The sequence below is a fragment of the Pteropus vampyrus genome, unplaced genomic scaffold (assembly GCF_000151845.1).
Source record: "Pteropus vampyrus isolate Shadow unplaced genomic scaffold, Pvam_2.0 Scaffold25, whole genome shotgun sequence".
Lineage (NCBI taxonomy): Eukaryota > Metazoa > Chordata > Mammalia > Chiroptera > Pteropodidae > Pteropus > Pteropus vampyrus.
Window position 1 is genome coordinate 8,812,357 of NW_011888806.1, and position 13,394 is coordinate 8,825,750.

Below are 13,394 nucleotides of genomic sequence, written 5' to 3' on the forward strand. Positions count from 1 at the left end.
GAGGTTTTGTGCCCACCACTCCCTCTATCCGCACCACTCTGATCTCAGTATAGTAATTAGGATTAATTTTAGTTGTAAGATGGTGGCATCAACAATATAAATGTTTATGTCTCATGTTCAAGAAATCTAAAGGTAGGCATTCCAGAGATAGTATAACAAGAACCCACATTCCTTCTATCTTGTTGCTTTACTCTGTGTGGCTTCTATTCTCAAAGTCACCTTACAGTCCAAAGCAGGGACAAGAACTCCAGTCAACATGTTTGGATTCCAGCCAACAGGAAAGAGGAAAGGGGAAAGGGCACTCTGTGTTTCTATGAAGTGTTGGATAAAGGAGGAAATAGAACATCTCATTTTTTAAAAATGTTTTTTGAACTTACACCTTCGCTGTCTAAGTAAAATCTCATTTGCCTTCATGGGAGTCTTAGAGGACAATAATAAGGTTGTTGGTTTTGTTTGTTTGTTTGTTTGGTTGGTTGGTTGGTCGTTTTAACTGGATTTGTTTCTAATCACCCTTCTAGTACAAATGTAGTTGAGCTTGATCTTATTGTACCACCTGTTGATGTAAGAATACTGAAACCTGTAGAGAACTTTTGTAAGAGTTTATGTGAGCTCAAACTGACAAGAATTGCTGGGAAGCAAGACCTCAAATGCTCCGGAGAATGACTGTTTTACATTTTCTTTAATGTATTTGAGATTAAAGAGCAAATGTAAGGAATATTACATGAAAATGGGAGAACACAAAGTGAGGATTGGATTACAGGATAATTAACAAGATTATGTGCTCTCTTGATGGTGATTCGCTTATTTCAAAGCTATGTTACCTAGATGCACAAAAGCAATGGACAGAGCTTAAGGCAAAGACAAATTTTTTACTGAAGAAGTTGTATGCCTGGGGTGTGACTTACCCACCATGACCTACCTAGTTGGGCATTTATGATGAGATCACCCTGTGAGGGTACTTTCTGTAGAACTCCTTTCTGTCTACACACCTGTGGTCCAGGAGAGTTCAGATTTCCTTCATTTTAGCAACAAGTGCCTTTTTAATAAACAAATATTTATCATTATTTATGTGTTATAATTTTATAGTGTTTACTTATTAGGAAATTAGTCAACAAAAACAAAGTATTTTTGATGAGCACAAAAATGTTGTGATAAAGGTTTGTTATAGTGGCAGAAAGTCTCTGAAGTAATTTTTTTTTGCATTTGTTTTAATTGTACAGTACTGGGAAAAAATCTGATTCGTGGACTCAGTCAGAAATAGTTTGAGATTTTTGTATTGTTTGGTTCATCTGGCAATTTTATGATTTTCTCTGATTAAGCAGAGATGACAAAAGAAGATTTATTCTGAGATAATATAAAGAAAGCTCTAGTTAATACTCGGGCTTCCAATATGTTAAACTTTGGTAGATACTATATGAAAGAGCACAATATGTGTTTGTACAATTTCTTAAATGTTTTAAATAAATAAATGCTTCTCTTTATATGTAGAATGAACATTGTTGTTTATTGGTTTTTTAAAAAACTGCTTTATTGAAATTTAGATATCATAAATTAAGTGTACGAGTCAATGAAATTGAATAAATGTATACAGTTGTATAACCATTACTAGAACCTTTGTATCACCTCGAAAGGCTTCCTGCAAACTTATGCTTACTGGTGCCAGTTGCACCCCTTACGCCCCCTCCCCCGTATTTCCTGGCCTTCCAGGTGAGGAGAATAGATGGTTCCTGGAAGCTGGTGTGTTAGTGTCTCTAAAATATCCGTGGTCTGGGATCTTGTAAAAAGTGTCTGAATATAGCTGTAGAACTTGAAGCCTTGATCTCGGGATCCTACACAGAAGCACACAGCTTTATTGGGCCAAGGAGGGTTATTCCCTCAGGAAAGTGTTCTTAAGTGGCAGATCAGATGTGGTGAGGGGTTGTTCCTTCAGTGTCGGTACCGCGAGTGTGAGAGTCCTTGGTCCTTCATCTGACTGGTCAGTTTTTGCGGAGACGCCCTCAATTTGGATTTTGTTTTTCATCTTTGAGATGATTTAGTTCATGGTGACGTCTTGTGGCCATTCCCTGTAACTACACTCTGGGTTTTTGCTCTTGCCGGATACAGGGGTGATTTTTCACTCCCAAGGTAAGAGACAATCACTCTTTCCCTCCTTCTCGGGCGCGTTTCTAGACTCTTTACGAAAGAGTCTGGACTCATAAATAAATCTGTGAAGTGCTGTGGGTCTCGCCGGGCTCCCAACAGAAGAATACACCCCTAGCTCGTGGGTCAGAAGGGACGTCGCGGGCGCGTTGGGGAGGTACACAAAACGGCTTGGTCGCCTCGGTACCTCGAACCCCCGAGTCACGTAAGGGAGTGGCCCCCGACGCAGCTGGGAGAGCACCCTCGGCCACGCAGCGCTCTGCTGACGGGAACAACTTCCCAGCCTTGGCCGTTTGAGAGCAATTTAAATTATGGAAAATCAAACTTCTGACACGTCCCCGGCCCCACGCCACAAAATGCCTCCTGGTGCCATGAATAAGAAATATGAGACCGAATCGTGCACATTCACATCTAAATGGGTTAACCTTACTAAAGGTGACGTGTCTCTACAATTCCCCGAATGGAGCACTTCTGGTTTGGAAAAATTGGTTTTTTTACGAGCTAAATTAGGAATTAAACGTACTAAGCAATTAGAATGGGAAGTTTATTTTAATTGGTACGCTGAAGCTAGAAGGTGAGCTGCAGATATAAAATAGCTTTATACAAGAAGCTATTTCTAAAATGACTGAAACCTGTAGTAAATTAAAAGAAGAAAAGAAAGTTTTGGAAAGCCGCAAAGAAACTTTCCCTAGTACTAGTTCGTTTTCAATCTTCGAATCCATTTATGCAACCCCTCCCCCTTGCCCTGGAATCGTTTCCTCCCCACCAACACCCCTATCTTTCGCAGCTATTTCCTGACCCTCTGAGCCCATCTCAATGAATCCTTTTAAAATTAAAACCCAACCATCAAATGCAATACTCCCAGAACCTCCTCTTGAGGCGAAAGAAGCTGCCCCTGCAGTTGAGGCTGCAGCTGCGGCAGTCTCTGATGAAGGAACATGCTATTATCCTGTCCTAATTGACACCAGTACCACCACCCTTTCTGCCTTAAACCCTGTGCTGATTGAGGATCCCTCCCTCGGAGTACTAAGAAAATTGAAGTCTTAGGCATTGAGAACGCCTCATAAACAATACCTCTTTCCAAACCTCACTTTTTCTTTAATACCATTAATGGACACTCACTGCTTTCTAATCAGTCTATCTAACCGGTAAATATATTAGGTCGAGACATCCTACGCAAACATGAGCCCTCAATAAGTTTTTCTCCTAAGGGAAAATATCTTTAACATTGCACTATACTTTTTCAAATGGAGACACAAATGAAATTAATGGGGCACATAAAGGACATGGTAAAGAAAATATTCTTTTTCTTGAGAGTAACCCAAAACATCTAACTGATAACCACTCTCACGGGCCTTCTCCAACACTGATGTTGGCAGAATTCACAGTGCTGCCCCATAACAATCACCATTGATAAATTCATACCTTATCACAGGTTAACCAATATCCCCTCAGCATGCAGGCAACAGAAGGAATAAAACCAATAATTGAAGAATATATAAAGAAAGAGTTAGTTATTTCCTGTATAAGCCTATGTAATACCCCAATATTGCCTGTTAAGAAACCTTACAACAGACATTGGAAATTTGTTCAAGACTTGTGAGCCATAAATCCTATAGTAATTCCAAGACATCCATTTGTCCCAAATTGACATACTCTCTTCACCAGTATTCCACCAAGAAGTGAGTGTTCACTGTCATTGATTTATGCAGTGTTTTCTTTAACATTCCTGTGAATCCAGAAAAACAATTCTTATTTGCCTTTACCCGAGACAATCAGCAAATCACCAGGACTGTATGCAATAGAGAATTATTCAAAATCCAACTTTTTGCAAACATTGGAGCAAGATTTAAATGATTTCACATTCTCTGAGAAAACAGTTTTGCTACAATATGTCGATGACTCACTACTCTGTGCTAATTGTTTTGAGGCCTGCAATAAAAACAGCTATACAATGCTCTGAGCTCTGGCTGACAAAGCACATTAGTTATCTAAGGAGAAAATGCAGTATGTTGGTGAGTCTGGGCCATGTTCTACCTTCTGAAGAACTTAAGCTTGATGGTGATTGTTTGGCAGGTGTGCAAAGATACCCTAAGCCAATTACTAAGAGACAATTAAGAGGTTTTTGCAGACTGACAGGGTACTGTTGCAATTGGATCCCTACTTTTTCCTTGATTCCTAAACCAGTGTATGAGGTGTTGCATATCTGCTTATCAGAACCATTAATTTAGTCAGTAGAACAACAAAACGCTTTTAAGACTTTAAAGGACAGCTTGAGCAATCCTCCAGCTCTGGGTCATCCAAACTGGGACCTGTCCTTTTGTCTGTGCATGATCAAGATGGCACTACAGTAGGAGTACTCATGCAGAAGCATGAGGATCTCATCAGCCTTTAGGATCTTATAGTCAACAGTTGGACTGTGTAGCACAGGGAATGCCTCCTTGCCTGCCAGCAGTCCCCGCTACTGTCCTTTTAGTGAAAGCTACTGAAGACATTGTTGCAGGAACTCCCTAAATCATTTATGCTTCCCATGCAGTAGAAGACTTACACACCTCACATCCTACGTGGCACCTGTCTGTCAGCGGGATAACTTTGTATGAGACAACTCTCCTTTTGGCAGTCCACATCACCCTAATGATACGCCAAACACTCCATCCAGTAACCTTGCTGCCCGCAGAATTCGGTTACCGCATATTGCTGACTGTCACTATTTTGCTTCCTAGGAAATATTTAAAAGAAACTCCAACACCTAAAGCTGATGTATCCTGGTATACTGATGGTTCTCACTTAAAAAACAAAAATGGAAACTATATTGCTGGTTATGAAATAACTAACTTATTTAAAAAGTCATCAAGACTGGCCACTTACCTTATACTACCTTGGCCCGACAAGCCGAACTGCATGCTTAAGCATAATTAAAGCATAATTTAAGCATAATTAAAATCTTGCAGACGTTCATCGGCGATGCTTTCTTTGAATGACCTGGATGAAAAGAGAATGACAAGGAGAAAATTCTGAGGTGTTCTAAATTAAATTACAGTTGCTGAAGAATGAAAGAGACAGAACTGTTAGTCTGTTAATAGCTGCTGACCAGCTCTGACAAGAGACTGCTCACATTCCTGTTTTGCCTGTAGGGACTTTGGATTAATTTCCAGGTGGCTATTACCTCAGGTTATTTCAGCCAGGCACCATCTAACTCCAGGAGCCTCCACTGGTGGGTTTCCTGGGCTGCCGCCCGCAGCCAATCTACAGGAGTGGACATTCGTTTATGGGACTCTGTGTCTATCCCAGGGCTGGCCTTGCCTGACCTTCTCCCAGCCCTTGTCTATAGCTCATGTAAATTCCTTCAGACATCTCTTTCTTCCCTCTTCCCCCTCCCTGATATACAAAAATGCTTGGAAAACTCTGGGGCAGTGAATATGCTGTCTTTTCTACCTAACCATGCTGCTGGTGATTTAGAATCCATGCCCTGATCTTCTTGGCTAGCATTTTTGGCTCAGCAAAATCTAACTCACAAAATGACTTTCAGCTGTGGGAGTTAATTTTTTTTTTTTTAATTTAACAGAGCACATTAAAAATCCCCTTAGAGAAATGAAGAGAGCCTCTCATAGGTCCACATGGCAGCTTTGAAATGAGGACACCTGATTTGTGGAGTTATAGGCCCAGGAAATTTCTTCCTTTAATGAGAAGACTGCTTTGGTTGCCATTCTGTATAATAAGCCATATCTTTTAACAACATTAAATGAATCTGTTTCCTTTGCCTGCGTCTTTTGCTGACAGTCCATCAAGCACTGATACCCTTGGGAAACCCATACAAAATAGCCCCTCACTGGTGTGATTATTGGAGAGAAGTATTACTACCTCCACCTCCTCTTTTAAAAAAAACTCCCAGTAATTTTTGAAGTTTTCAAAAGTGAGGCTCAAATGATTTCATGAATGAGTCTGTCTGCTCCCATCACTGGAGGACATCTTCCCTATTTGTCTATTTATGTCCATGCACACTGCCTGCAAAAACACAGTGAGACACCTCACCCCTGCCAGCGCTCATCTAAGATCTCCAATGAGTGTGCCAAAGGTGGGGACTCTAGATGGCCCCCAAACTTTCAATTAGAATGGTAAAGAAAGTCTAATTCTGATAATTCTGTGGTTTGTTTGCAAGGCACATACAATATGATAGTGACTTTAAGCAGCTTGGAGATAGTCCAGCAAATTTTCAGAGATCTAGACTTTTCTGTTTACTTATTCTGCCATCTAAAAAATTAATAGAAAGAAATGAGAAAAAGGCCTACATAGAAAATTTACAAATAAGCCACCAATGATCACAAAACATTTTTAAAAAGTTTACTCTCACTCCTTAAGTCACGGAAATATAAATTAAAACACTGATATGCCATTTGTCAACTACCAAATTAAAAACAAAACTTATCATTTTATTCAGAATTTGTGAGAGTTTAGGAGAATGAACAACCTCTGAAATTGCTGAGAGACTGAATTTGGCACAGAGTTTGCATGGGAAAATTGTCTATATGTATTAAAATTTTTTAATGGGCCTTACCTTTCACCCTAGCAATTTCCTTTCTGAAACTTATATGATTATGTGCAACGACATAGCTACAAGGATCTTTTGAGAGTAATAGAAAGATTGGTTAAATTAATTCTGGTACATGACAAACAATTGAATACAATGCGGCCATTGAGTATAAAGTTGTAAAAAGTTATTGAATGACAAGGAACCATGTTTGCAATAGAGGAGTTTACAAATAATAGCTACCATTTATTGAGTGCTAATTAGTGATAATGACTCTGTTCAGTGCTTTACATGCACATTATCTCATTTATTTTCTATAACTAATTTGAGAGATTGTTTCTCCTGTTTACTAGTAACTCCGCTAAAAGACTAAGCAACTAGTTCAAGTTCAAATCTTCAGGGTTTGGGAGAGCCAGGATTCAGACAAAGGCCCTTGGACTCCAGAGATGATGCCCTTCATCCCCGTGCTTTGTATATAAACCCACTTTTGTTTTTTTTAAGAAAATATAGAGAAAAACTTAAAACAGATGGCATATGGCTTATGCGTTATAGGCGATTTTTATTTTCTTCTTGTTGATATATAATAAGAGAGAAAAAAGTTTAGTTAAATGGAAAAGAAAAAGTGCCAGATTGAGAACACATTTAGTGAGAGTTCCAATACCAGGCTCTATAAACACTGGGCAGTTACTCTTTTCAGGTAAAATAACAATGGTATCATGAGGTGGAGGGCAGCAGGCCCTGGTCGGAGAAAAGCTGAGTCACTTGTTTTTTCTTTTGACTTTTGACCTTGTATAAATTGTTCACCTTTGGACTAGGTGACTCATCTGTAAAATTAGCAGGGTTATCCTTAGGTTCCTCCCTCCATAATATTCTGTAATCTAAAATACTAAAACACTAAAAGAGAAAATAGGGCACTTGAAAATAATTAACACAAAATAAAATACTAACTTATGAGTTAAAATGACTCATTTCTTTACAATACAATACATTTATGTAACAATGACTTTAATCTGAATTTGTCAAACAGAATATGACAGCAATGATCAGCTTGGGAAGTTATTAGGGTGACGTTAGGATCTAATATAGCTTTAGCTAGCAAATACATGAAAATATCAATATGAAAAAAATCACAATCTAAAATATTTTAAAAATTAGACTAAAAACAAGTCAGAAAGTTTTTTGTTGTTTGTTTTAGTGGTTTTAGCTCTATTTTGGATGAGGATATTACTCTGTATTATCATGTGTCTTTATATGTACTTTTTACTGACTAAAAACAAATACTGACATTTTATCAATTTATTTTGTTTTTAAACAAAATTCATTTTTCAATATAAAAATTGTATATCTGCATTATATCATATTAAATTAAGAAAATTATTCTAAAGTAGAAGAAAAAAAAAGAACCATAATGTTACTACCCAGAAAATGAACATTTTCTTGTATGCCATTCTATTTTCTATGTATAAGATTTTGGTTTGTTTTTATTTCACATAATTGCAGAATGCTATATTCAACTTACTATTTTTTTAATGTCCTTTTATTCAATTCCATGGTGTTTTCTCCATTTTTATAAGTTCTCCTCTTGGAATTGCCTTCAGAGTTAGCTGGAAATTTTTTCATCTTTACTAATATCAATAAAGTTTTATTTTTTAGAAGGTGTTTTTCAATTTTGCCAACAATTATTAAGAGCCATCTCTCAAGAATTTTTCCCAACCTTAGCTTAAAATGACAAATGTATTTGCATAAGGGTCTTTAAATTGACTCAGAAGTTTAATGCATAGAAACAATTTCACCCCAGTGTTTGGGCTCATCCTAGACATATACTCTTAAGTCATTTAAAAGTATACAGCATGGTATTTTTAAAATTCTAAAAAAATTGTGCGTAATCCATTTTCTCATTCAGGCCTCGTGGCTAAAACTTTCTTGCAATGGAGAGTTAACACTAATTCCTAGTGTTGCTTTTAATAGCTTAATGGATATTATTTTTGTTTGTAAAAGCAAACCAGAAACTAGATACAAGTACTAATTTCTGAAAGTGTATGCAACAGGTGAATTTTGGCACAGCCATACATGCTCATAAAGCCTGATAACGAACCCTTTTCCTGAATCTGTACAATTACTTTCCAACTTTTCCACGTGATCAGTGTCTTGCAAAGAAGTGTTTATTACAGGAGTGCAAAGAATACCTTTAAACTGTTCTCAGTTATATTTTCATTAAAAAATTTTGTTCTCCTCATCACTCCCTGCCCTCCCACACCCCCCATAGATTTAGTTCCTGATTTTATTAGCTCTTGGCCTCAAAAATTTCTCGGAAGCTAATTTCTCAGAAGCTTATTCAACAGTGACCTCCTACTTGTCTAGGTGGGCAAGGTTTGAAACTGAAAAAAGTCTATGGCCATGTCACCCTGAACAAGCCAGATCCCATCTGATCTCAGAAGCTAAGCAGGGTGAGGCCTGGTTAGTACTTGGATGGGAGACTACCTAGGAAGACCAGGTGCTGCAGTGCTTAAAAATAAGGGATTGTAAACTGACAAGGTCCTTGCAGTCTGTGAGGTCAACCAAGGGTTGCTTCGCATAAAAAAATAAATTAAAAATAAAAGAAACTAAAAAAAACCAAGGCCATCAGCGTCCCCTGGTGCTTAGGGGCGCACGCTACCGGCAGTGACCCAACCCATCTAGGCCAGAGAAGGTATTGCTCAGCTGGGGAAGAGTCCTGGGATTACTAGGGCTAATCGCCAACTGTCCATTTCAGAAGAGCCTTGGAGAAAGGAGTTTGGAGTTGTCCTTGCGTGCTCCGGGATAGTCTCAGTTTTCCTGGCTAGCGGGTACGGAACTCGGTAACTACGCTACAGGGGACACGGCCCGTCCAGGCGTGTATAGCAGCCAGGCAGCCAGCGCCAGGCCTTCCGCCCTGCAGAGGGCTCTGTCCCCAAGAGAGCCGGGCGTGAGGGAGGGGCCGCCGTCCCGCCTTCTCCCCGGCCGCTGCCAAAGGCGTGCGATGTGAAGCCTGCGTTCATTCTACTCGGCGTTCGCCTCCTCGCCGCCCGGCTCTCCTGGTTAACGTCTGCCACCCCTGACAGTGACCGTGACGACCACCGCGGACCGCACCTTCCCAGGCTGTTCGCCGCGCGTGTGAGTGCCGGGCCCGTGGGGAGCGCGCGGGCGCGGTGGGGGACTGCCCGCGGGGCTGCGGGTGTCGGCGGGAAGGTCGCCTCGGGCCGGGCTTTGCCGCGCGCGCGGGCTCGGTCCTGAGACAGTGGTTACAGACCGAGTCCCGAGCGCGCTGGAGGGGAGAGGGAGTCCCGGGCGGTCAGGCAGACTGGGGAGATGCAGGAAGGAGGCAGTCTGGGAAGGAGCCAAGGAGATTTTGGAAAAGCTTCACGGTTTAGAAAACACAGTACAAATGCTGGATGTCATCGTGAAGCAGGATCTGCTTCCTTAGGGTATGTTCGGAAGGTCTGGCGGACTCATCTCAGCGTTTACGCAAACGATTGATAGTGCTCTGCCTCGAAGCGCACGGACCCTGACATCGGAGCCCTCGAACCTCTGAGTGAGTAAATGGTGACAGCCCTTTGAGATGTGTGTGGCTTGAAAGGTCGGTGAGTATCGGGTGTATATTTAGTAGAAAATAGAAAACTGTCCATTTGAGATGACTAGGTTTTAATTAGTCCCTACCAGTTTTATTTGAAAGTGAACGTAAAATACAAACTGAAAATTCAGACTGCTTTTTTTTTTAGAAAACGATGCTTTGGTACAACTGATTCCGTGTGTGGTAGTGTGTGTTAAGGGCCAGTTGGTAAAACTCTTGCCTTTCTCCAAACGTATGAAACCAGGGCTGATATTGGATAGTTAAAAACTTATTGAGCATGGACATTACTATAAGGTGGGAGGAAAGTTTGTAAATATTAGTACCTTAAAAGGGATTAACCAATATATTCTATCTTCTTATCTCCAGGACATAAGGTTTATCCACAGCTTGGATAATTAGCTAAAGAGTTATTGAGCTCTCGTGTGTAATTTTTCTGTGGATAGTTTAATGATTAACGTCAGAGTTAACCAGCTTCTTACAATACTGATTAAAAATAATACTGAAGACGTTAGAACAAAAGAGAAAAGTAGAAGGCCAAAAAAGTTAAACTGCAAATCTTACAGTTAAAGAAAATACCTGTAATGTTGCTTAGTTTTATTTTCTTGCCTAGTAATAGACATATAAAAGCTCATTCTACTTTCAGTAAAAAAGTAGATTCATAGTAACAAACGTTTATTGGTCATCTTTGTTCCAGGACTTGGGCATTCAGCAAAAGCTCTTTAGGAAACATATTCTTTTGCACCGAGGTGGTGTTAAAATACACTTACACCCCAAATCTATTTCTTATTTATTCTATTATTAATATCCATGAAGCAGTTGAGGCAAACATAAGCGTTAAAAACAGAAAATAAAATACAACTGATAGTTGAGTTACTGTGGGGGAGCACATTAGAAAGGGCATGGACTGACCATAGGACCCTATGCAAATTGAATTGCATCTTGGAGGCCATCACTTACAATTCAGTGCAGATAAAGGGGGGAAACATACCAGCTCCTTAGAGAAGTTTTCCTGGCATTTACTTCTGAGGGAAATGTCTTGTGTCACAGAAGGACGTAGAGAAGACTGAACCAAGGCAGTGGGAAAGCATCCTGTGTACCCATCTGATAGTGGTGCATTTTCTAGGACTGCTTGTTGTAGTTGTACTTTTTCTTACTCTATTCATGAAAAATACTTTTTGCTTGCTAAGACCCTATAGTCACACATACTGTTGTTTAATGGCTTGGGGCTTCTTTAAGGGTAAATCTACATTTTCTAATGGGATAGGTGGACTTGATCTTCAAATACTCTATTTCTCTGTCAAGAGATTTTCTTTTTCAAATTTGCATACTTCACTTTATTCATCCACGCAGCAGAATGCATGGCTTTGTATACATTTAACATCACAACATAACCGATTCAACCAGTCTGTCATTCTGGTGGGTCTGAGAAGGCAGAGGAGCCATTCACTCAGGTTTTCAGTTCTAGCATCCCTCCAATTACTGTCAAGAGATTTTAATAGAAGTTCGCCAACAGTTGAAGGTTATATCGAGTGGGGATGTTTATTCTGTGTTGCTTACTGGGATTATAGGTTAGGGTTGAGATCCTTTAGTAAAAATTAATGAACCTAAATGGCCATCCTCCGTATAGGTATAGGATATATAGGTCTACAAGAAGCTCAAGTGTATCCTTTAAAAAATCAGTTTCCAATTTACTCTAGAATGTGAATCAATAATTGATAAATTATCTAGATGACTTAGGCTTCATAGCTGTTTTTTTTTTTAACAACAGTTTTAGGAGATATAATTCACAGATGATACAAATCACCTATTTAAAGTGTACAGTTTGTGTAACCGTCAAGTTTTCACCGTCCTTCAAAAACCCATTAGCAGTCCTTCCTCCATCTCATGATAGTGTCCCCACCCCATAGTTTTTTGAAGCAAATATTTTATTTCACTGGGAGACTGTTAGAAAGTGGATATCTAATTTTTGAGCCACATAGTTAGCTTATTTACAGAGATAAATAAATATTCTGAGAATTGTAGCAATGAAAGTTAGTAGTGTACTGGTTGTTTAAATTCAGGGTGGATAAGTGTGGGTGAAGCAAAATTGTTGCTGCCACCTTGATTTTGATGGAGAAGTTTTGTTTTTGGCAAAGAAGGGTAGAATAAAATCTTAACGGCCCAGAAACCCTGTTGAACAGGGTTTGTTGCACTTTTCTGATGTGGGGCAGAAGAAACTTTCATTTACCGTCAAGTTTCTTTTGGCAGGTCTAATAATCAAGTAGATACGAGACAGATTATCTGGAGAAAATAACCAAGTTTATACATTCATATGGATGAGAACCTTGCATTCATGAGAGTCAGAGACATAACATGCAGGGGAGCTTCAGAGACCGAAATGGAACATGGGTATACAAGACATTCTGAGCTAGGGATGAGGTCAGGTGCCTTCGGGGCTTCAAGGAGTCATTGCAGGGAGAGCAGATATTTAGTAAAGAGAAGTTTGTCTTGCCCTATAGAAAGGTCAAAGAGGTACTCTCTGATAACCTTTTATCATGTATGGGCAAGGCCCCTAATTCAAGTTATTCTAGGTGGTCAACGGAGGGGCAGAAGTTCATGAGCCTAAGGTTGAAGTTGCCTTTAACTCAGAACATCCCCCATACCACAGAGACACATCTTGGGGTGACTTGTTCTGAACTCCAGCACTGATCACTAGCTCAAATGCTTTGGGCCAGTTCTTAGGCCCAGGTAGCATTCGGTAGCTCTCATATCCCCGACAGTAAGTTTTTTGTTATCTGGAAGTATAAAAATGTAATTTTCTAGAAAGCAACAAGCCCTATGATCTGAAGCTTGAGGTGAATATCTTACAGGGAAAGAGGAAAGCCTGTCTGAGAGGTACCCAAACTATGGACCCTCTCACACAGGAGGACTGCCCTCTACTTCCTGTCCTACAAAACTGGACCCTGGCCTGACTCTGACCCCAGGGGTCAGGGAGAGAAGGGATGGAAAAGTTAGAGGGACAAAACAATACTTAGAAAGGAAGAAGAGTAAAGCATTTATTTTGCCCCTTTTTCATAACCATCACATATTAGTTTGGAATGGCTTAAGACAAATTCAGTCTGTCCTCAAAAGAATTAAAGGAAGTGGCCATTAAGAAGG

General features: G+C 39.8%; 2 protein-coding genes and 1 pseudogene across 3 annotated transcripts in view; all 3 read left to right on the plus strand.

Annotated features, from left to right (window-relative positions):
* The window catches only part of ABCG2 (ATP binding cassette subfamily G member 2 (Junior blood group)), a 159,794-nt gene that overhangs the window by 85,901 nt on the left and 60,499 nt on the right, over nucleotides 1-13,394 (plus strand). The gene's annotated exons all lie outside the window — the stretch shown is intronic.
* Nucleotides 9,055-9,173, plus strand: LOC111737276 (annotated as a pseudogene).
* LOC105289569 (ATP-binding cassette sub-family G member 2-like) overlaps nucleotides 9,340-13,394 on the plus strand; it is a 34,262-nt gene continuing 30,207 nt past the window's right edge. Inside the window, exons 1-2 of one of the 2 annotated variants that reach the window (XM_023528437.1) lie at nucleotides 9,340-9,799; nucleotides 10,110-10,217. The gene's annotated coding sequence lies outside the window, so the exon portion shown is untranslated. Of the gene's footprint in view, nucleotides 9,800-10,109; nucleotides 10,218-10,247; nucleotides 10,267-13,394 lie in introns of those variants that run through there. The other variant, XM_023528438.1, reaches the window with a different exon arrangement.